General features: G+C 47.3%; 1 protein-coding gene across 2 annotated transcripts in view; it reads left to right on the top strand.

Moving 5' to 3' along the window:
* The first annotated feature begins 3,164 nt into the window (after window positions 1–3,164).
* The window catches only part of TEX2 (testis expressed 2), a 108,221-nt gene continuing 89,393 nt past the window's right edge, over window positions 3,165–21,992 (top strand). For both annotated transcript variants that reach the window (XM_043905045.1, XM_043905044.1), the window contains exon 1: window positions 3,165–3,315. The gene's annotated coding sequence lies outside the window, so the exon portion shown is untranslated. The remainder of the gene's footprint in view (window positions 3,316–21,992) is intronic.

Raw genomic sequence — 21,992 nt, 5'->3', positions numbered from 1 at the left:
TGGTCACCCTTAAAATATTATCAGGGACTTCCCTGGCGGTCCACTGGTTAAGACTCTGCACTCTGAATGCAGGGCGTGCCGATTCAGTATCTGGTCAGGAAACAGATTCCACGTGTCCTGCAGCATGGCCACAAAAATAAATATATAAGCTAGCAACAATGAAAGTTTTTTTTAAAAAATGAAACATTATTGGGGTTCCCCAGGGGTTATAAATGTCTATTCTACCTCCCATAGCTCTTGGGCTTAACTTTGTGGAGGCCAATAATGGTCCATCAATACGTCAGTCTTTCTCTGCTAGATTTAGTGCCAAAAGTTCACAATTTTTGCACTTAAAAAATACTGTCTTCATCCCCAATGCTGAGTACACTGGTTGGTACTTACGGAGCTCTCAGTAATTGTTCATTAATGGTGCAGCTTGTGGCACAATGGGACCCTAACCTTTTTGTTCGATGTATATGTGGATTAACTTTTTTGTTTTTGTGTACTTCATAACCATTTCTCCTGCCAAGACAGAAGTGCAGTGTCAAAAAATTGCAGTAAAAATCTTACAGCATTTTTTTTAAGTTTCATGAGAAAATAAGGATTGTCTTGAAAGGTCACAATTGGGAATAATTCAAGTATACTGGAATCTGTAGGCTTAAACTGAAGCCTGGGTTGTGAGAGAGACTTAAGTGATGGTTGGGGGGCGGGGGTGAAGGGAGGCAGATGCCAGACTGATAACTTAGATTTGAATTTCTGTGACTTCTATCTCTTCTGTAGGTAGAAAAAATTTAGTTCACTTTGTACATACTATTCCTATAGATACTTGGGGGACAAAGTAAGGAATCTTGTTTGATATTTGAATTTAGCATCACAAACCCTGGCCTTTGTCCTTGTTCACTTTACTGAGTCAAGATACCAAGGTCTAAAATCACTGTTTTCATTTGTAAGTTCAAAGTACATGTACATTCATACATATTCTTTACTGATTTGGTTTTCATGCCAGTCCAAGGAGGCAGAATTTGTTACCATTATCCCCTTTTATAGATGAGCAGTCAGAGGCTCAAAGGGATTTAATGATATGTCTTGTTCAAGGTCAAACAGATGGCATGTTAGAGCAATGGAACTTCAACTCCAAGGCAGTGCTGCTATATTAATTATACTGTCTTCTGGAGAAGTGCAGTGGTGTTTGCTTCTTTTGCCTTTTGAAGTTAGCCATCCTGTTTCTGGCAAGAAGGAAGGGCACTTTGGCAAACACTGGAACAGGCAGTTAGGAGGTCATGAAGGCTGGCTCTTTCTTAGGCTAGTCTTGTGACCTTGGACACACTACCAGTCTTCTGTGAGCTTCCATTTTGGCATCTGTAAAATGGAGAAAATAACAGCCAGACCTACCACACAGGGTCCTTATAAGGTTTCAAATGAATTAATGCGTGCAAAGATACTGACATAGTGTTGGCCCAGAGTAATCTCTTAAAGGTAGGAGGAAGTGTTAATATTATGATACATTTGTTTATTTTTCAAAGCATCCAAATTCCTCACTTTTCAAAAGGAAGGGCTCCTTCTTAGTGTTCATGCTGGACCTTATGGGCCTCCAGCTTGAGGTTAGGTTGACACTATATTAATTAACCTAATATTTATGTAGCGTTTTGCCTGGGCAAGGAAGGTGGGGGCGGGCACTCTGAGATACACAATGCCAGCTTCCCCTGGACCCTGGCAGTGGTACAGCTCCAGGCCCCCCCCACCACCTTCACTGCCCACTCCACCCCAACCAAATCACGGAGGTTCTAAGGTGTGGCCAAGATGAACTTTGGGCTGTTTCTCTAGTGCTAACTGCCTTTGTTGCACATTTCCAGATACCCAAGGCTGGAACCCTCTGCATTTAAAACAAGAATTCCTTTTCTTTTGGGAGGGCCAAGGGAAGCAAATAGTGTTCCCAGGCAGTGATGTCTGCAACCCAGAGACTTAATCTCGATGAGGCTGATGAATGTGTGTGTTGAGCTGTTCCTGACAAACACAACACCCACAGAAATCACAGAAAAACCAAAACAAACGAACAACCAGCCAAAACACCATGACCACCACCACCACCACCACCAACAGTGATATGGCTGTTCTTTGGAGGCAGTTTGCTTCTCATAGGAGGGGTCTAGGCAGAAGAGGCTCACTTTCAGGCAGGGACTTCTGGGTCAGATGGATGTCTGGGACACCGGGAGGAGGAGAGGCATGTGTTTGGGAGAATGGGCTGGGCTGGATGGCGTTGGAACCCAGGCACCTTCCTGGGGTTATGACTGGGTCTGGTGATGGCAACAAGGAAGGGTGTGTTTTGCCATTTAAGTATTTAAGCATTGTCTCGGGAGTCAGAGAACAAGACTGCCTTGTTGCTTCAGCCCAGCCCGGTGCCCTTCAGACTCAGTTCTTGGCATGACCCACTCAGGGAACTGTCCTGAGTTTCTCAGTAGGCGACCTCCAGCCAAACTAGCAAATCTCGCAACCATATTACTGTTTTTGAGGATAAAGAAGAGCTTATCTTTATTTATGGCAGTTGCACTTGAACTTCATTGCCATGAAGGACTTGAAATAATAAGTGCCTGCCTGTATATGTAGCTCTTGTACCAACCACCTACATCAGAATCACCTCGGGGGACGGACGCTGAAAAATACATATTTTCCCCAGTCCCAATTCAGACACACGGAATGTGTGTTAAATATGTTTTACAAAATTCTCCAGGGTGAAGCTGGATAATTTTTAAGCCAATTTCTGGGACTGGACGGGAACAGATGTGTCTGACGGCCCTATGAAACTCAAATTCGAGTCAATGTGCCAAGCGAGGAGACCCTGGGGACCTCAGTTTCTCTTTCTGACAGAGGCAGATTCTGCCCCCACTTGTTGCTAGACTTTAGGAAGAGGAAATTAATAAATGCAAAATGCTGGGGAGAGCGAGGCTGCTGGACTAGGAGAGAAGAGAAGGTCTCATCCCTTTCACCCCAGGCTCTTCCAGGTAACCCCCGCCGCCGCCCCTCTCCCCAGCCCCGTGGGCGGCGGCCTCTTTAACAGACCCGACCAATCGCACGCCCATTTCCGCGGCCGCTCCCCGGCGTGCTGGTAGGGGCTGGATTGGCCGGGCCTGGCGCGAGGCCGGCTCCGCCCCCGCCGCCCTCTGGTTGGCGGCGGCGGCCGCGGGCGCGGGGCGGGTCCGCCGGCGGGGCGGGGCGGCCGGTGCCCCGGGTGCGGGCGGGCGGCAGGACGGCGGCCCGAGCCCGAAACGGAGCGGGGTCTGCGGCGGCCGTGAAGCCCCGGCGCCGGCACAGTACAATGAGGCAGCCAGTGGATCCGGGGTGAGAGCTCCCGGGGCCGGGCGGAGCGGTGGAGGGAGCGCCCACCGAGAAGGCCGGGGCTGGGGGAGGCTCCGGCTCCTCAGGGTCCGGGGGCCGGCGGCCGTTGGCGCGGCTAGGCGCGGGGGTCCGGTCCCCCAGGGCCCCTCCCCGCTGTCACGGTCCCGGTTAAGTTGACAGGGACACCTACCCGCAAGGCCCCCGGGCGCACCCTTCTTTCTTCTGGGGGCGGTGTGGGGCGGTGTGGGCTTGACCCCGCCAGAGGTGCCCGCCGGCCAGCCCCCCAGCCTGCTGTCCACGGGCTCCGGACTCTGCCCCAGCCGGGGAGGACCGTCCACACGCAAACTGAGGGAAAACAGCTTGTAATTTTATGAATGGGGCCCCAGGTTCTGGTCTCCCCCGGCGCTCACGTCGCGAAACGCCTGGAAGTCGACAACCGCAGTTACTTTTAAGTGGATCCTTTCAGAGGTTCTCAGCTCCTCCGGTTGTTTTTCGCCAGCTCTTGGAAATCGCGGGTGGCAGTGGTGGTTCGCGTGCCTTAGACTTGAGACGACCGCGTTCCGAACGCCGGGGGTTTTGGAAGGTTAACAAGTGACATTGGGCTGAGGCCTAACGCCAGGTGCCCTGCCCGGAGCGCGGGGTGTGACGGCGGAGGCTGTGCTGGTGGCGAGCGCAGGAACGAATCGGTGGGACCAGAGATGGGCTGAACCGCTCCCCAGAACGCTCGGCTGACGCGGGAGTCGGTGCAGGGGAGATTTCCCCTCTTGAAAATGCCTTTTGGAAAACTTAGCCCCTCGGTGGGTTGATGGTTACTGAAACCATCGGTTGTTATGGTTACAGGGCATCCAATGTAAGGGCAAAGCCTGTCTCCACCCTCGCTCTTCCTCCAAAGCCGAGAAGTACTTTGTCACTACCGTCTTTAAGAGACGCTGCCCATGGAGGGCATACTTTTTTATTTGGAGGAAAAGCGTGGGCTCCATGAAGGCAGGAGTGCTGCCATATTCATGTTTGAAGTTCTAGGTTGTGACACCTTGGCTGCTCTGCGCAGACGTTGAAAAGAACCAGCCTTTGGCATGTTTTGATGGTTTTCATCAAAGGCTTTCAAGAAGTCCTTTCAGGAGCCTGATGTAAGCTGGAAGGAAAACAATGAGTAACTTTTATATGGAAACCAATAAGGAAAAACAGAGGCGCAAATGGTCCTTGAACTCTGGAATGGGGAGTGCTTGCAAAGTTTAGATTTTCTTTTTTTTTGACCACCCAGCTAATGGGATCTTAGTTCTGGGACCAGGGATCAAACCAGGGCCCTGGGCAGTGAGCGCACAAAGTCCTTACCTCTGGACTGCCAGGGAATTCCTGAAAGTCTGGGTTTGTGGATTTTGAGCTGGGTGACACAGTGCAGCTTATCTCCAGGGAGGTATTGAAAGAGCAAAAGTGCCATTTTTGTCAGCTCTGGTTGTTGTTGTTTAGTTGCTGAGTCGGGTTCTACTCTTTGCGACCCCATGGACTGTGGCCTTCCAGGCTTCTCTGTCCATGGGGTTTCCCAGGCAAGAATACTGGAGTGGGTTGCTATTTCCTTCTCCAGGTGATCTTCCTGACCCAGGGATCAAACTGCTTGAGTCCCCTGAATTGGCAGGCAGATGCTTTACCATTGAGCCCCTAGGGAAGCCCTGTCAGCTCTTAGCCAACCCTTAAATCATTACAGCATTCTTTCAGATTCTTCTAAAAGTTGGTGATTGAGCTAAACTTTATGTAAAACAAACAGCCTCCTGAGATGATGAGGGTAGAGTGGGATTTTTGCCATATGGTTTCTTTTTTTCACATGGGCCTCAGGGTTGGGGGTTGTGGAGAGCTGTGGGTGAACTGGACTTGCCTGCATTTATCTCCAGGAAAGGTGCTATGCCTGAGAGGAAGGAGATTAACAAACCGATTCAGATCAGATGATGGCGGTAATTGAGGCAACTGCCGAGTAGCCCAAGGGCTGGACAGAGGAAGGGGAAGAGAGAGTGCAGGGGTTTTGGTGGGACTAAGGGGACCGGGACTTGTTGGAGGTTTGAAGGGCAAGTAGGAAGTCATCACGTGAGAGGGTTGGAGAAATAGCATTGCCGAGTGTATCGTTTGCACATTAGAGATTATGGTTTTGGAATGCGTCTGGAAAAGAAGCAGGAAAGACTGTTGTTAGTCTTTTAGGTAGGATAAATGTATAGGATGTTTGGGAGTTCTGGTCCCAGTGAAATGGCATGTAGTCAAAAAATATTCACTCAACTAATTTTTGTTGAGAGTTGGCCATGTGCCAGAAACTTTGAGGCATTCTGGGTATGATGGAGAAAAAAGGCAGGTCAGCAGGTTGTTTCTGCATCCATATGACTCACCTTCCCTCCCAAAGCTCATAACTTCTGAGGATTTTCTGAAGCTCTTGAAGAAAGAAAGAGATGAAATGCACAGAATATTACTTATTGTAAGAACGAAACAGGACAGTGGGGAAATCCCACTGTAGGTCACTTTTGGTATCAAACTGGATCTTCCAAGACTGCTTTTCTGTGTCAGATTTGGTATCTCTTCATCCTCATATCTGTTGATCAGTGCCTTTTGATGGTGGTGGTGGTGCTGCTGCTGCTAAGTCACTTCAGTCATGTCCGACTCTGTGTGACCCCATAGACGGTAGCCACTAGGCTCCCCTGTCCCTGGGATTCTCCAGGCAAGAACACTGGAGTGGGTTGCCATTTCCTTCTCCACTGCATGAAAGTGAAAAGTGAAAGTGAAGTAGCTCAGTCGTGTCTGACCCTTAGTGACCCCATGGACTGCAGCCTACTGGACTCCTCCGTTCATGGGATTTTCCAGGCAAGAGTACTGGAGTGGGTTGCCATTTCCTTCTCCGTTTGATGGTGTTAAGTTCTTTTTAACCTTTCCCTCTGTCAGTGAGTTTACTCGAAAGTTTGGAAGCCGGTCAGCTGTCCCTGCCCTCCAGGTGCTTCCAGCTCATTTTCTTTGCCTGAGTAGCCCTCAGAGTCAGCTTTCTTCTGTCTGATTCTTATTCTCACCAGTGTCCCCCTGGGGAATTGCTGAGGTCACAGGGAATTGTTTGTTCTTTAATTCTGTCCCAAAGCAAAAGGTGGTTGGTATAGAAAGAGCATTTGCTGAATTCCAGCTCTGCCATTGCTGCTTTCTCTGTGTATATTGGGTTGGCCATAAAGTTCATTCAGGTTTTCCCATAACATCTTATGGAGAAACCTGAACGCACGTTTTGGCCAACCCAATATATCCTCTTTTGTCCTTGAGCAGCCCTCTAAGGGAGACAGATGCTGGTAGCCTCAATGTTGGACTTCCCAGGTGGTGCAATGGTAAAGAATCCACCTGCCCATGCCAGAGACATAAGAGATGCAGGTTCGATCCCTGGGTTGGGAAGATCCCCTGGAGTGGGACATGGTAACTCGCTCTAGTATTGCCTAGAAAATTCCATGGACAGAGGAGCGTGGCAGGACAGTACATGGGGTCGCAAAGAGATATGACTGAGTGACTGAGCGGGCAGGTGCACGCAGGCGCACACACGCAGAGTCTCAGTTTACAGGAGAGGAAGCTGAGAGCAGTTTGGTAACTTGCCCAGGGCATAAGCTGGGTAGTTGGTGGAACAGATCTTAGTTCTCTTACCAAGAATTGAACCTAGGCCCTCGGCAGTGAAAGCAGAGTCCTAACCACTGGGCCACCAGGGAATTCCCTGGAACAAGAACTTCAGTCTAGGACTTTCTGATTCTAAATGTACTTTTTCCTATAGTATACCGCGTTGCTTTTCCAGAAGAAGAAAGGCAGTTTATCATAGTCTAGCACAGTGCCTTCTTGGACACATGAAAGGTCAGGTTCAGAGATGTTCAGAGAATTGCCACAGTTAATGTGCTCATGGTGGAGCAGGTGTTAGCACCCTGTGTCCTGCCTCTTTGCCAGGTGTGTTTTTGGGTAATTCATATGACTCTTGGGAAATCTGAGTTTACTGCCATGAAAAGGTGACCAGACTTATCAGGTCTGTATCCCAGTGCTTCTATTTACTAGCTCTGTGACCTTGGGCAAACTGTTTTCAGTATACCTCAGTTTCTTTATTTGTAAAATGGGACAATGTTCACATTTCCACAAACGTAAGACAATACACTTTGTCTCATCTTAACATTTCTGAAAAGAAAAGAAAGTGAAGGTCAAGTTGCTCAGTTGTGTCTGACTCTTTGTGACCCCATGGGCTGTAGCCTACCAGGCTCCTCCATCCATGGGATTTTACAGGCAAGAGTACTGGAGTGGGTTGCCATTTCTTTCTCCAGGGTATCTGCCCCACCCAGGGATCGAACTCAGGTCTCCTGCATTGTAGGCAGATGTTTTCATGGTCTGAGCCACCAGGGAAGCCAAAGTATCTTTTAAATTTATGAGGTCTGACAGTTGTAGTTGGCAGGACTTCCTTTTTTCGTACATAAAATAATGGTGTCCTAGTGGGGTGAAATGTGAAGAAAGCTTAGTGCCGAAGAATTAATGCTTTTGAACTGTGCTGTTGGAGAAGACTCTTCAGAGTCCCTTGGACTGCAAGGAGATTCAGTCAGTCCATCCTAAAGTAGATCAGTCCTGGGTGTTCATTGGAAGGACTGTTTTGAAGCTGAAACTTCAAGACTTTGGCCACCTCATGCGAAGAGTTGACTCATTGGAAAAGACCCTGATGCTGGGAGGGATTGGGGCAGGAGGAGAAGGGGACGACAGAGGATGAGATGGCTAGATGGCATCACTGACTCTATGGACATGAGTTTGAGTAAACTCCAGGAGTTGGTGATGGACAGGGAGGCCCGGCGTGCTGCGATTCATGGGGTCGAAAAGAGTCGGACATGACTGAGCGACTGAACTGAACTGAAGTGGGGTCCTAGGTCAGATGAACCATGCTAGTGCATTCTCTGTTGGTAGTTGTGAGGATTACACGAAGTCATTTGTGTGCCTGGCACAGCGTGAGCCAGGAACACGTGATGCTGTCGAATGGCAGAACATAAGGTTAACTGGTAGGTGGCTCTGGAGGAAAGCTGGGGAGCATCTTGTAAGATTTGCCACTCGGAGCCCAGGCAGTAATCCATGATCTTTGGGCTGCAGGAACATTTTCTAGTTTGTGTAAAGCTCTGTCCTTTGGCTGACTCTTGTCCCCGTGAGAAGCATTAACTTCAGAAGCTAACCAGCCATGGACAGACAGCTTTCTGCCTATTCATTAAGTTCTTTTTCAACTTCAAATCCCAAGTTAAAAGTAACTATCCTTATGAGAAGTTTGGAAACCTGGGCTGATATGAATACTCTTATGTGTGAATTTTAAAGCACCTCAGGGTTTTGTGCAGGATTCCATGTTGCCTCTGGCCAAGCTCCTTGTGATCTTAATTGCATTGTGTGAAGTGTCTGTGCAGCCCCATTCATCAGAGTGGTGCTCGGAGGCAAGTACAGAAACCCTGAGTTTCTGAGTGAGGTGCAGAGAGCACTGCAGTTGGTATTAAGAGACCCATTGGCCGTCCTGGGGGTTTCTTCAGTTATTATGTGTGTCTTGGGCACTTCATTTCCCCACTCTGGACCTTGAAGTTCTCTTCAAAGTGAGGACTTGATTTCTTAGTCTCCTCCTCCCGCTCCCTCCAATACAGTGTCATTGATTATGTGAGTTTATGAATTGAAGGATCTGAGAAGTTAAATGTTTGAAAGGAAAGGGCTCCTGAAGTTTCAGGTGGATGTTTGTGCTAGTGCTTTTGTAATGAGAAAACTTGTGTAGGTGATAACAAGAAGAGTAACTGTCATTCATGGAGAATTGCTGTGTGCCAGGCACTGTTCCCACTTTTCAACCTCACATCATCCTCTGATTGCTTATGCTCAATCGTGTCTGACTCTGTGACCCTGTGGACTGTGGCCCCCCAGGCTCCTCTGTCCATGGAATTTTCCAGGCAAGAATACTGGGATGAGTTGCCATTTCCTACTGCAGGGGATCTTCCTGACCCAGGGATCAAACCCCAGTCTCATTTGTCTCCAATGGCAGGCGGATTCTTTACCCCTGTGCCACCTCGGAAGCCCTTATGAATAGTAGACCCTAGTATCAATCTTGTTCTAAGATGAGAAAGCCGAAGTTCAGAGTTAAGTAACGTGTTCAAGATCACGCAGCGAGGACAAGGGCGTATGGCTGGGGCTAGAGCTCAGACTTATGTTGCTCCCAGTGTGAGTTCTGTGGTTGTTTCAGGTGGACCCTGCCTCATTTTGAAATCTTCTAAGCCATGTGCCCTGGAAGTTTTCTCAGTTCAAAAAGTGAGATTTCCCTTTGCTTTGGGGTCATACATTCCCAGCCTCTTACTGTGTACTGACCCCAGTTTAAATTCTGAGTTCTCCTTTAGAACATCTGCTGTGTATTGGGAGAACTTTGTTAAATTTAAGGACGAACCCTATGGGAGTTGCAGAAGACTCAAGTCCTCTTTGGTTTTTCTTTGGTGAACAAAAGCCACAGGCCAGGTCACTGTGAGCATAGATAGGACTGTTGAGAGAAGAATCTGGCCTTTCTGTGAAGAAGCTGCTGGAATGGCTGATGGGTGGGCTTTGAAACAACTAGTGACCTTTGTTGGATTTGCCCAGAAGATTGGTTCTAAGGGCTTTCCCCCAAAGAGAAGATTGGACAAACTGAGCCCCTCCTGGGCTTATCCTGACAGTTGAGACCAGGACAGGGCAAGAGGAGCCCTCTTCAACTTGTTTAGGTTTTGAGATTTAAAACCACCGCCACCCCAATCCTTGTAGGATTATTCCTGCAAATAACCTTTGAGAATCACAATATGCATTTCTTAAGTTTCATTTCACGTTTGTTACTTAAAGCTGACATAAGCCAGCCTGTTCTCTTTCTCATTTTTAAGTCCTTTCTTACACTTAATGTTGTCTTTTAAGCAGTGTTCCTCAAGATGGTTCTATGTATCATTTGGGGCTGGAAATACAAAATTTAAAAATCTTACCACTGAAAGGACTGACTGAACAGCGATCATCACTCATTAAACAAGTATCTATCTGAGTGTCTGCTGGCGCCAAGCATTGTGCTTAGCATTGGAAAGAAATCCAATGGGGAGTGAAACAGATGTGTTCCCTGCTGGCACATAGCACATTATGTAGTCTAGACAGTAAACAAGTCAACTGACGTGTGTGTTGTGTACATTAAATTGTGAGAAGTTGGAAGTCTCCTTCCTCTGAGGGGGGGAAGAAAACAGGCCCTAAGAAAGAATAAAAGGAGGGAGCCAGTGTTGGGAAGGCGCCTCAAGGGAGGGAGTGGCTTGTGGCCGGTGTGGCTGCGGTGAGGAAGGGCCAAGAGGAGCGGATAAAGGAGAGGCAGGTGCCTCAGAGAGCAGAGGGGAAGGGCTGGGACTCCGAGCCTGTCACTACTTGAGGCACCGTGGGAATGTCTTAGAGAGGTTTGCTGACTTACGTGGCCTGGGAGGGGATGAGCTTGTGTTTCTGGGTCCATGTTTCCATCATCCTGGGTGTAAAGTAGCCAGAGGGCAGCAGGTGGGACCGAAATGGCTCCTGCGCATGTCCACTGGAGGCATCCCTGCGTGGCCTGGTGTGGGGCGGCCACGTGCTAACCACAGCCCCGCCACTGGGCAGTGCCTGCCGTGGGGCCACTGCAGTGCCCGGCAGGGCTCACCTGAAAGCTGGGGTGGACTGGAAGCATTGTTCCTCAGTCTGCAGGCATCTGCGTTAGTGTTGGGATGGGGAGGGAAGTTGATTATCAGCCTTTTCTTCCTATAAGATGAGGCAGACAGTGGCCTTATTGTCAGGTGGTAAGCATGACGGCTCCGAGCAGCTGAGAGCAGAACCCACCTGAACCCGGCCTCTGAAGACGCTCAGCGCGGTGCTTCCTAACGCCCACCACAGCCCAGGATCACGCAGGAGGAGAACTTCATAAAACAGGTCACTGGCTAGGTTGGTTCTTGGCCTGGCTTGAGAGGTTTGGTAAAATGCTATGCACCCAACCATATCAAAGTTTATGATTACCCTCCAGAATATGTGTTAATACAGATTGAATTTGTGTATAATTGCCTTAGTTCCTTGGAAAAAAAAAAGTCCATTATTCGGGAGAGAAATTTTAAATACACAAAAGTAAAGAAGAAAAGATGAGCCTTTTGTATCTGTCACTCAGTTTGAGCAATTATCAACATTTTCCAGTCTTGTTCCCAGGTAGTTTCACATTTGAAGCATTGTTGGTGGATTTCCTGTCACAGTATAAATGTGTCTTGGGGATATAAAATCACATGGTAGATATGGTCCTAGAGAAAAAATTCCTGCATGCTGCACCACCGTAATTACAGGACTGGTGTTAGTGGTCGCCATTCCAAACCTGAAATGAACATTTCTTGCAAGCCTCTTATAGACTTGCTTATGAAAAGTAGGCACAAAATTAGATGGCCAAATAATTTGTGTATTTACTGAGAATATCAACTGTATTGGGCAATGTATAAAATATATATGAAAGAAACTTCCCAGGTGGTGCAGTGGTAAAAAATCTGCCTGCCAATGCAGGAGACACGAGAGACGCGGGTTCAATCCCTGGGTCAGGAAGATCCCCTGAAGAAGGAAATGGCAACCCATTCCAGTATTCTTGTCTGGAAAATTCCATGGACAGAGGAGCCTGGGCAGGCTACAGCCTATGGGGGTAACAAAGAGTCAGACACAACTGAGCATGTGCATGCGTGTGCACGCACACACACATACACACACACACACAGAATAAGACAGTCTTCACAGTGGCTTGTGAAATCCTGGTCCCTTTCTTCCTCACAAGGAATCACATGTTTATTTTCAACATTCCTGGCAAATAAAATATACACAAACCCCAAACTATGAGACTAAACTAAAAAGCACTATTGTTTGGTGTATATTAAGTCCAGATTATAGCATTCACTTATAAAATCAAGGAGGACACAGCTATATGTTGAAAGTCTTTATCTGTTAAGCTTTTGTGTGTTCTTTAAGAAGAATTCAAACCTGCAGAGAACCTTGTAGTAGCCCTTCTGTGGAACTCTTTCCGACAGACCCTTCTGTAGTGTTGAGAACGTGCCCCATCTGTGCTGTCAATATGGTGGCCTCTAGCTGCCTTGACTATCAAACACTTGCAAGGTGGCTAGTACAACTGAGATAATGATGTTTTAATCTTAATTCTCAGTTAAATAGCTCCATGTGGCCGCACTGATGGTGTCATAAACCCTGGAGCTACACTGTTCAATCTCTGCGATGAGAAAAATCCTGCAGAAACTAATTTGGACAACAAATGAGAGAGCACAATTCTTGTGTAGGTCCCAAATTCAGTACATTTTAGAGAAAAGGAGTTTGATTATGTAGAAGGAAGAACTGCCTCTTGGGGTTCATGGTCTTCCTCTAAGAGCACGGTTTTGGCAGCTCAGTAACCTGAGAGGTTAGATTTAATGCGGGATGTCTTCCAGGGCTCAGATCTTATGAAATAAGGAATGACCCTCTCCAACGCAAAGCGCTTGTGCTGCTCTTGTGTCACAGAAGATTTCTAAGAGGTAGACGGGAATGTGTTGAGTGGCTCATATAAAGGTTTCAGGTGGTAGGGTGACCTCACCCTTGGTAGCTGCATTCACTGCCAGGGGCTTTAGAGGTTCAGAGGACACATGCCAAGGGCCTGGGCTGTCTTAGGTACCTTTTTCCTCCCCAGCACATAGTACATGCTTAACAAATATGTTTCAAAACGGATGACAGTTTTTAAGAATGGATTTAAGAGCAAGTAAGGAGAAGAGCTTTAAATTTGTCTAGAAATTCTGAAAAATAGGTGCCAAAGGAAGTAAGTGTAATACCAGTGAGCCGCAGAGTGTATACAGCCAATATTTGCTGCCGGAGGTAATTGACATTTCTCTTCACTGCAAATGCAAGCTGGCTCTTATCTCGTCCGTTACCAGGTGCTGTTATTTTCATCTCTTTAACATCTCTTGAACGGTTCTCTTTCTCTTCAGCTTCACTGCCACCACTGTAGTCTAAACAACTCTGTTGGTTTCGAAGGCGGCAGCAGCCATCCCCGTTCTTCCCACAGCTGCTTTCCCTCCGCTCTAATCTCCTCACCCCTCTGCAGCCAGAGTGGTCTCTTTCTCTTAAATATTCCTAATATGATCACACCATGTCCTTGTTCCCAATCCTAGGAAGGCTTCTTGTTGCTCTGAGGGTAAGAGCCACATTCTGAACCTGGTCTGCAAAGTCCTGTGTGTGTTTCCGCGCCCCCTGCCCGCCTCTGCTGCAGCCTGGGCCCAGGCCTCTCCCCTCTCAGTTAATTACAGTCCACGACCCTTCTCTTCCCAGCTGGAAGGGAGCTCAGCCTTTCAGAACTGAACCACCTTGCACCTCCCTCTTTAGGAGGCAGCTCCGCCTCCTCACCTCGCTCCCTTTTTCTCTCTTGTCTACACCACTTCTCGCTGTTGTTGTGACGTATTCTTTAGGAGACATCTGCTTTCCCACTTCTTCCAGGAGGGCAGGGACCTCGTCCATTGTGCTCACGATCGTATACCCAGTGCCTCGCTCAGCATCTGACCCACAGCACGAGCTTCTTAAATGTTTGCTGGGTGAGTGAATGAATGAATGAATGTAAGCACATTAGGCACAGGGGGGACCTTGAAGAATGCTCTTTAACACTTGGATTTATTGGAAGGATTGAATGGTTTTTAGAGCAGGATAATCTGAGAAGGGAATTGGCCAGGCTGGGGGCGGAGGGTGGAGGGATAGGCCGTGGGAATCCGTGGTTGGCGCTGTCTGGTGGGTTTAGTGCTGTCTTACAGGAGAAACATGTCTTGACCCACGCTTGAAAAGCATTTGCCTGCTGAGTTAAGGGGGGCCCTCCTGTCTGACTTCCTATCCCTGCCCTCAGGGGGCATCACTCTCACTGAACATATGCTTAGTTGCACTGGGCTCCAATTTGAGAACTCACGATTGGAGTCTACCATATACAACCCACAGACAGGGATGTAGTAGTCTTCCTGTCTTTCTAGAGTCGGGATTCTGCCCTGTTCATGTTTGTCTCCCTTTCCTCGCTTTCCACCGTGGCTCTTATTCCCATTGGCACCCCTGGGCTCTGCTCCACAGGTGGTGGCGCGACTCCAGAATCATGCCAGGTGGGTCCTAAGAGAGTTCTTGGCAGTGTTGTCCTCAGTCACCTCTGACTCTGCGACCCCACGGACTGTATGTAGCCCGCCAGGCTCCTCTCTCTGTGAGATTTCCCAGGCAAGGATACTGGAGTGGGTTGGAGGGGTTGCCATTTCCTCCTCCAGGGGGTCTTCCGACCTGAGGATCGAACCCTTGTCTCCTGCATTGGCAGGCAGATTCTTTACTGCTGAGCCACCTGGGAAGCGCTCTTGGCAGCAGTGGGAGGGGATTCTAGTGCCTTGTCCGGGAAGAGACTTCAGCCACTGGGAAGAACGGAAGGCAGCGGTGTTCAGTCCTGACCCTGCTGGTGAGGAGACGCCTTGTTCTTGGGCCACTTCTAGCTGAGGGGTGGAGCCTGCCGGTGCTCCTCAGACCCTCTTGTCACGTGGGAGAGACTCATAGGGGAACCCTGGATCTTCACCAAAACTATGCATTTCTAACTAGGAAATGGAAGGACTTGACAGAGATGGTGGTTACATTTCTTCTATAACTTCTGTGATTCTGAAGGAGAAAACTGGGATGTTTTCTCAGTTTGATGGGATGTCACTAGCTGGTTTCCTAGATATTGTGTGTTTTTGTTTTTATTTTTGGAAGGAAGGGACTGGTTCCCTGAACCAGAGCCTCCAATAACCAGAGAGGTCATGAAGACCAGAGTGATATGTCTTTCAGGAGTCTTGCAAGTCTGGTTATAAGAAGGCTTTAAGCTGAGTATTAAGGGGACAGAAAAGAGTCCAGGAAAATGGCAGAACCAGAGACTATAGAGACCTGTGTGACCTCGCAGCAGCGCGGGTACCGAAGTGGTGCCCAGGAACTCCAAGTGGGAACTGGCATCAGCTGGTTGAGAACGCCACTGGTGGAGGGTGAGCAGGTGATGCCTCCATGCCCTGGAAACCTTAACAGCTCAGCCAGGTAACTGTGATCTGGTGGGAGGGAGGATTTGAATAGAGCCAAGTTAGTGTGGGTACACCTGGCTCTAAAAAGAAAACCCTCTGTGAGATTCATTATGTGTGCCCTGATCATGGAAGGCTGGAGGGAAACGTTTCAATGACAATAGAGCAGAGGGCAGGTTATGTCACTGTAGAACTCTGCCTGCCAGGCTGAGGGGGCAATGCTTTTTTTTTTTTTTTTCATAGACAGATTTTAAAACACGCCTCCTGGCAGGTGTAGTGGACCAAGCAGATGTTTGTATAAGGTGAATTCCATTCAGAGTGGACCATGTGATAGATTCCAACCCTACCTTGCTGATCATTTTACCTCTGAGAGCAGGTAAAGGGAAGTGTGTATATCTGTGTGTTTGTGGTCCTGCTGGGACCTAACGGTGACAAATGAGGAAAAGCCAGTTGACAACGAGGACAGGGGAAGCCATGCAGAGATCAAGGGGACCTGTGGCTGCGGCCAGCAATAGGCAGAGAGCTCGGGGTAGGGGAGGCTGGCTTCACGGTGCCTGCTCTCCACCCTGCAGTCACTGGGCTGAGCATCTCCTACTTCATTTTGTTGCTTCCTCTGATCAAATTGAGGGACCTGCTCCTTGCCTGAGCTGGAAGGGAGGCCATCCTTGTGTCCTCAGTGTCCAGATGTCTGTTAGAAGTGACCTGTGGAACTTTAGCTCAGGGCAGTGACTAGTCTGATGTGGCCCCTGTTCGGTTTCCCATTCCCCCACCCAGGTTCAGAATAGAAATAGTGGGGTCTCCTAGTACCTGTGCTAGGAAGTCCTAAGGGAGCCGTCCTCAGGGAAGGTTGAGCTGCGGGCTTTGGCCAAGTTCACAGGCAAGATCGAAGTGAAAAATAAGTCAAGAGTAGTGGAAAGCCCAGGGGAAAGGAGTTGCTTTTGTTTTAATTTCCCAGGGTAGGCTAATGTCTGTGGGGAGGTGATGAGTGGTATTCGATCCTGATGGGGTAGGTTATAGTAAAGCAGGAACATTAATTTTTTTTTTTTTAAGGCTAAAACTCCCAACAGAAATGACTATTGATCATGCTGTGAGCCTGAAACCAAACTCATTTGGCCATTTGAGCTTTTGTCTTCAGGCTTGACTGTGATTGAGAGGGGTATTGGCAGAGGCTTAATAGCCTACAGTGAAATTTTATTTCATGAGGTCTGATTTGTGGTACGAAAACCTCATAGAAGGAAAAAAGCACGATTTGAGTTTCTGAATTAGGTGATAAGAGTCGTTCTTGGCAGCACAGGGAACAAGTACAGGGCCCAGGGTTTTCTCGGGTGGATGGTCAAGAGGTTCTTCCAACTAACAGAGTGTTAATCTCACAAATTAAAATGTAAGACATGTTTAAAGTACGTACATTTTTGACTTGCAGCTAAGAAGAAATCTTCCAGAAACTGCCGACTTAATTGTTTTCTAAAACCTCCCTCTACTGGGGCTTGATGAGAATTTTAACCTTCCTATGTTATCTGTCAGAGTTGTTGACCTGTTAACTTCAATTTCCCTTCCCAGAAATGCCGTCCTGCCTCCCCTGGGCTCCTCCCAAGTGCTGCAGTGGGGTCTCCTGGCCTCTTGCCCACCTCTGCGCTAAGTGAGCACAGAGCAGGTGGGTCCGGTAGTTGGTTAGTGTTGAGTGAGATGGGTGCTCAAGCTCAGGAAGAAAGGAGTATTTTTTTGGCCACATTTCTCTGTTTTAGGAGTTCTTTTCTACAAGTGAACAAATTGGTACTTCAAGCACGATGAGAGGTTTCTGGTTTCTTGTTTTGGCCACAGTGAGACAGGGGCAGGTACGCGGGTCAGCCCTGTCGGCCCCTCTTCCTGCCTGCGGTTGTGGAGGGCACATTAGTATCTCTCAGTGGTGTGATGCTGTTGCTGAGGACCGAGGGGTCCGGCCAGACAGGTGGGGAGCCTGGAGACTGGCTTCAGAAGGCCTCCTCCCACCACCGTGGTGATTTCAGGTCAGATTCTCTGAGGCTTGAGAAACGGCTTGTCAAATAGGTTATCCCCATATTGAGTTAGTGCGGGCTGATCCTCCAAGGATCCCTTGAGCAGTCAGCAGATGACACTGCTCAGAAGCCAGTGGCTGTGCTTGAGGACTGTCACTGGGCGGGCCTGGGCTCTCAGTGAGTGTCCGTCTTCTGTGACTCTCCTAAAGGAAGTCCTTACCTGCTTTGCCATTCTTTTTTTTAAGATGGCATTTCAAAAATCTTAAAGCAGGTATTTGAATAGCAATTAAACATGATAAATTCTTAATTATAACGTGGTTGAAAGTGAAAGTCACTCAGTCGTGTCTGACTCTTTGCAACCCCATGGACTATACAGTCCATGGAATTCTCAGGCCAGAATACTGGAGTGGGTAGCCTTTCCCTTCTCCAGGGGATCTTGCCAACCCAGGGACTGAACCCAGGTCTCCCACATTGCAGGCAGATTCTTTAGCAGCTGAGCCACAAGGGAAGCCTCATAAAGTGGTTAGTTAGATTCTTTTTTCCCAGGTTAATACTTTATAAGCCAACGTGCCAGTTTTTCTTTTTTTCTTTTTTAACTAAAGTATGTTTTGGAATTTTCATTTGTTTTTCTATTTTGGGGCTATTTGTGGAGTGTCTAGAAAGTAAGCAGCTGTTTTCCCAGTAAGGTCTTGTCTAGAAAGTAACCAGCTCTTTTCCCAGTAAGGTCTTGGTTCCAGGAGTAAAAGTCCTGGCGACGCTTTGGGAGGCGCTAGACCAGTGTCGTCTTCCTGGAGCAGAACTTCACCCTTCTCAGACGGCCTATAGAGCATGCATCTACCATCCAGAGGGGTGTGGATCAAGACACTACTGCCCCCCCCCCCCTTACTAAAAACAATGCACCGAGTTCTTTTAGTCAGGGTTTTTAACTTTGGGCTGGGGAAGGGAGAAGTCTGTCTTCTCACAAGTTGAATGTGAAATCTTGTGGGTATTTGTGGATGTGCGTTTGGCCGAGTGACAGTGGTGGTGGGCTGGGGTGTTCACGTGCATCAGGCTAGGTTAAGGAAGAACTCCAGCTCTAAAGTTCCTTTTTGTTTCGTCTAAAAAGCTCTGAAGCCAGGTTTTTGGAAAGGAGGGACCAATTCACAGTAGAGGGAGAACCTGGAACAGTCTCCAGGGTCCCAGTGGGTGGAAGTCTGTGCGTGCAAGCCTGGCTTCTCCTCACCAGTCATGCCAGGCTAGCCTAGACCCCTGAGATTCTCTTTCCTCACTACTGGCCTCTTTGCCCTCCTCAGATCCTTAAAATGTCCTTTGTGAGAGAGCACTGGATAAATTTGTCCTCTGAACCAGGTATCTTATACCAAGATATCTTCTTCTTGGTTTCCTTAATCAATTTCTTTTGATCAGTGCCCCAGTCTCCCCCCTCAACCCCCTAAATTCTCACAGGGCTTCTCTTTTCTTGGATTTATCTCTTTTATACCACCTTTTCTTCCTTCTGTTTTTAGCCTTCTAAGTTAATCTTTTCCCTCTTGTGGGCTTTTCTGTTGGGTCTGGTGATTCTTGGTCTGCAGCCAGAAAGGGGGCACTGAAGTAGAAAGAGAACTGGGAGTCTGAGCCTTGCAGCCTTGTTTGACTCTGCCCCTTGGGGTCTTAGCTTACCATTCCTAGCCTGAAGTCCAGCAATCTACTCTTGCAGCCTCTAACTGGTCAGGAACCCACATCTGCCCTCACTGTCACTGGTTCCCTTCTTTCCTTGTGGACCTTATGTGTGTCCTAGGATGTGAGCTCTGCTTATGAAAGTATGATTCTGTTTTATATTCCTTGTTCTAGTTTTGCTAGAGGCAGAGAAGACAGAAGAAATTGCTTTCAGAAGGACCGTTCTTGGGACTTCCTTGGCGGTCCAGCGGTTGAGACGCTGTGCTTTCCACTACCAGGAGCTTGGCTTGGGTTCAATCCCTAGTTGGGGAACTAAGATTCCCCCATGCCATGCGGTGCAGCCAAATAAAAAAAAAAAAGACCATTCTTCCAGGGGCAGACCAATATATAAGACAGCACTGGTGACATGTGTGTTATTATAACAGAACCCTGTTACATATACAGTCAAAGTGATCATCATCTACCTTTGGTAGTTTGAGTTTCTTCCCCTCTCTGAATTTCTCCCTCAGCTTCCTGGGGGGTCAGGGATCTGGCCCTGAAAGGGGTCTTGGAGGAAGGTCTTCTTTTCTTGCTACTTCTGAGGATTCAGTAGCTCCCCGGCAGCATACACCTTCATGTGAAGGTGGGCATGTGATCCGGGAGGCTCTGCTTAGGAAACCAGATCTCTTAATTGATAGAGCCAGCTCCTGTGCTAGTAATGCAAGCTGTTGGTAATTACAAAAAACCTACCGTGAAACTCATCTCAAATTAATGAAGAGTCAGCAGTGTGGATTGTAAATACAGAGGAAGTTATGGCCCTGGCTCTCAGTTTTCTGAAGGTGAATTATTTCTCGCCAGCCCCTAAGTTTTCCTTCTCCCCATTGTACCTGGGACCCCAGTCAGTTTACCTCCCTCCTCCTCTGTCCCATTTTAATGGAAAGCTATCCAAAAAGTGCAGTGCATTCCCAAGTCAGTTGTTTGGGATTATCCATTCCACTTTTCTATGAATGCAGAGAAGTGAAAGGTCTGTTTGCTGTTTAAAGAAAACAGTAAAACGTAGGAAACAAAAACTTGGGAGTGAAAACCAGCCTGATGAATAGAACATGTCTGCTTTTCCTGACTTCGATTTTTTAAAAAGGAGGACTGTTCAATACTTCATTTCATATGTATGTCAGCATGTGAAGTTCTCTAGACCACCGCTATCTATGCCATGATAGATGGCTGAGGTATTTTGAGGCTAAAATCTCTACTCCTTTGGTGACATGTACTTTACAGGCTTACCAGCCCCCCTTGATTTAATAGGCAGGATCTCTGGTCTGTGTGTGCTTTTGTGTGACTTGAAAAGAAACTGACTAGTCCATTTAAATAGATTTCAATTAGGATAATGGCTTTGAGACATCTCAAAATGGTACATTTACTAGACTATTTAAGATAGTATTGTCAAATTATAGCAAATAGAATTAGAAATTATTTTGCAATTTTCTCAGCAGATTGTAATTTCCCCTTCCGTGTATCTAAGTCATTCTGGAAATAATAGTGTAAAGGTACCTTTTTCTAAAAACTGATTATTTTCCAAATACAATAGTATCTTTTGGTTTAGAAGAAATGCTAGAGGGAGATGGTAGTCCAGGAGAAAAAGCAGAAAGCAGTCATTTTCAGCCATTCATTGTACCTTTGGTCACATTTTTGGAAGAAAACCAAAAATTGCCCTTTGTGTGAAAGAATATTGGTAACTGGGTACACATGAAATGAGAGTGAGATTTTAGAGTAACAAAGTCACTTTCTTCCATGGCTTGTAGAAACAAAGGGTGTGTGATCAGCAGGTCCAGCATTTGGGATTGATGGAAGTGGAGAGTTTATGTAATCTGTAGTATATTTAAATCTCCATGTTAGAAAAACCTCACAGAGAGCAAGTTTATTAAAACAAAAAAAAAAAAAAATTTTTTTAATGGGAGGGCAAATGTACATGTATTAATTCTTACAGAATGTTGAAAATTCTTTAATATCCAGGACACAGTGGGTTGAGAAGGGTCAGAGACCAGTGGGAACAATTACTTTAGGGTTACATTTTGATGTAGAAATGCTCAGTCAAAGATAAAACTTGCCTGGGAGGAAAGTTTCTATGGAGATGTGTCCTGTATCTTAAGTGATGTACTGAAGCATTGAAGACTCAACATTAATTTTGATCTGCTTAGGAAGCTGGATAAAATAGTGTGTTTCTGAGTTAAAAAAAGAAACAAAAAACCAGTAAGTTATTATGACGTGTTACCGGCTTGCAGTGGGAAATGTCAACATCCAAGAGTCCAAAGCAAACTCAGGAGTCAGCATCCTAAGTGCAGACCTCGCTGATTCATCATCTTGATTTCAGGGGCTGTCATAGCTGTGAGGTCCAGTGGGCCGTCGTCGGGCATCCCCAGGAATGTGGGGGATGCGCACCACAAAAGGAGTGTGGTAGCTAGTACTGCCGATTCCTAGTATACTTCTTGGGAAAAAGTATTTGACCTTAGGCAGGTCCTAACTTGTTAGAAACCAGAGGTGGCTCTGAGAAACTTTGCATGCTTACTTAGTCGTGCCTGATTCCCTGCGACCTCATGGACTGTAACTCGCCAGGCTCCTCTGTCCGTGGGATTTCCCAGGCAAGAATACTGGAGTGGATTGCCGTTTCCTTCTCCAGGGGATCTTCCCAACCCAGGGGTTGAACCTGCATCTCTTGAGTCTCCTGCACTGCAGGTGGATTCTTTACCACTGAGCCATCAGGGAACCTGGTTTCCCAAAATAACCCAAAGGAAAAAGTTCTGCTGCCCTTGAAGAGTAGTGTTTTAACTACTTTTAGGCCATGCACTTTTGATCCTCTGAACACTATGAGATCTCTCTAGAAAACCACACATGTACACACAGATCAATTTTGCATGTAGACGTAAAAATCCTTGATTTACAGTAAGATGAAAGTTTTTGGAGAGAATTTTAGAAGGGAGTTTGCTGTTATTATACCATTTTTCATTGAAGA

This window comes from Cervus elaphus, chromosome 5, assembly GCF_910594005.1.
Source record: "Cervus elaphus chromosome 5, mCerEla1.1, whole genome shotgun sequence".
Lineage (NCBI taxonomy): Eukaryota > Metazoa > Chordata > Mammalia > Artiodactyla > Cervidae > Cervus > Cervus elaphus.
The sequence above is the reverse complement of the archived record's forward strand: the minus strand, read 5'-3'. Positions and strand labels throughout refer to the sequence as shown.